Below are 2,792 nucleotides of genomic sequence, written 5' to 3' on the forward strand. Positions count from 1 at the left end.
CTACGTTAAGGAAAATAAGTTTCAAAACGCGGTTAATATCAGACGGCAAAGGCCACTTTGGTTGTCGTGGAGATAGTTTTAGCACTCTGTGCCCTCCATTAAAAATTTTAAAAATACCTTACAATGGTCTTGGTTATAAATCTGATAGTAATGTTTCATTGATCTTAATAGTGTGTACGTTTGTAGGTTTATAGTTTGAGTGTTCTGTGGTTTTTTAAGAGAGGGGAGAGGGTAGAGTATGTATATTTTTATAGATTTAGTTTTCAAATAATTAAGTGGAGGTGAATCTTTAGTTCTACAAACAAAAGATCTCATATACCAATTTGGTGTGGCTTAAACAATAACAAATTTTTTTTTTAAAATTAAAATTTCTAATTTAAATATTTTTAATATAAATACTTTCAAACTTGATTTTGAGTTATGTTCTGAATTGATTGATATATTTAATAAAACTTTTTAAATAACAAAAATAATTGTAAGTTCTTTAATATTATAATTTTCATATATATATAAAATATTTCAAAAATTAATGTACAAGAAGTGTGATCAAGTGTTTGAAATAGTTCAGTTCCATCGAATTCCAACCTATTTACGAAAGCTATAATATAATTAATTTTGGAAAAACAATGAGCAAAAAAATTATAATCTAATTGAAGTTTAGGAAAATAGATTTCTTAATTAAAAATTAAGAAACACCGTTAATATTATACAGCAAGGCCCTTTTGTTGTCCTGGCGCTAGTCTTAGCTTTCTGTGCGCCGAATTAATTTTTTTTAAAAGCACCAGCAATGTCCTTCTTCATCTTCCTTCACCCGTCCCGGAAGAAGTTGCCTTCCTTCGTACCCAAACGCACCGTCTTTTCCCATAAAGATAACTTTCATTTCACATCCAACTCATCATCTTCAACAGCATAGCCTATCAATGCCTGGAAGCTTCGTGATACAACTGGCAGATCTTGAAAAACCCTCCCAAAATATTTTCTCTGGTGTCCTTCTGTCTTATACATTCTAAAACAAGCTGCGCAGTGAAACTCTGGCGCAGAATTGTTTGTTTCTCGATTGAGATGGAGATGACAGAAAATTAGCAAAGGCAGAAGGGTATGTGCGGCCAACCGACACATAATACCGACATAGAGCGAGCTTCACTCAGAATTTTGTGCAAGATATTTGCAGAAATTTGAATCGAGTTCATGTATTTCCTAGTTCGCTTCATTTGTCTATATTTCTGACAGATCAGCTAATTATGGTAAAATCTAGGAAGATTGATAAATCAAGATGATCACCGAACTTGCTCTGGTTGCAGATTCATGGGAGATCTCCAGAGTACTTCAACCTCTGATTTCACCCTTCAGTACTGTCAACGTTGGAGACCGGTATCAGCGACAAGATGCTGAAATTTTCTCTGTGGTTATAGCTTCCCATGATTATATTGCGGATCCAATAAATATGAAGATAATGATGATGCGGTACTGCACAGTTGAGTCTGAGAATATGGAAGCTGCCATCTGCTCACAAGATAAAATTAATACCGATGGCAGTAATAATATGATGTTTGGCGCTATCCCCTCTGAGCTTTTATATCCTGAAACTTTTCTACCCTCTACGAAGCCCATGTCATTCACTCATGCGAAATTTGCAGCTGAAAATGCCTATTAACCCTTACTGTCATCGAAGCTCCTCATGTCTTTCCAAGAGCTTCGTTTTCTTTTCGGGGTAACCTGAAAGTGTGGGCTTCTTGACCTTGTAGGACCTTTTCTTGACCTTGTAAGACCCATCATCGAATCGCGAGAGCAGCAGCACATATCTGCTCCTGACCCTGTACTATTGTAGCATGCCAGCACTGGAATGGATATATGAGCCCGCTTAGCTCTCAATCAAGCTTCCCTAATGATTATATCCCTCCTGGGCTATCTATACAGCTGATTTTGAAGTCTGGCTTTTAATAGAATGTCAAGCAATATATGAATCTTCCTAAACGCATATTTTTGTTAGGATAATTTAGGTATCCAGCTTTGCTATTTGCCAACGTGAAAGCCTGATGATTACTGCAACTTCTGATGCATGTACATTTTAATGGTTTTCTCAAAGGTTCTCTAACTCGCGTATCCTTAATTCGATTTGAATAAAGAGATTTTGTTGTAGCTTCTCGTATTTACTCTGAAGTTATGTGAGTGTTCAATCAGTTTTGCTGAAGTACTGCACAAAGGCTATTTTTTCCTTCCAACTTACTGGTTTTGGATTCTGTTTTGTGGTGTGAGTTTATTTAATATTTTGCAGAAACCGGATTCATTTTTATAAGAGTTTCGAATATTCTTGAGACGGATATTGCCATATAAGGCTGAAGGATTCATGAGATTACTTCAAGTTTTATCAGATTTTTTTAATGATAGATGTTACCTTCCATGAAAATCCCAAATTTTTCCGTTTTATTACTTCAGCACATTAATGCAGATGGATATGTTGGATACGTTGGTACGACAGTGCAAATGCATGGTTTTAGTGGTTGAATGAAATATGATAGATTAGGATCCTGGTAAAGTTTTTCCAGCATATCCAATTTGAGAACAAAATTGCACTGCTGACCTTCTGTCCATTAAAGATGGTTCCTGGTAGGATCTTTTATCTACTCTTTGAAAACCATGTCAAAATCGAACATGACTGTATCTTTTAGGTAAGAGTATTTCTGTTTTTTCATTTTTCTTGAATATGTCAAAATGGACAATATCACTTTTTTAAAAGATTTCTGTGCTCTCTTTTTGTTTGGATACCGATAAAAAGGGGATTACCGATAAAA

Source organism: Pinus tabuliformis, chromosome 4_2 (genome assembly GCF_031772625.1).
Source record: "Pinus tabuliformis cultivar Carrire ecotype Pingquan chromosome 4_2, CPIR1, whole genome shotgun sequence".
NCBI lineage: Eukaryota > Viridiplantae > Streptophyta > Pinopsida > Pinales > Pinaceae > Pinus > Pinus tabuliformis.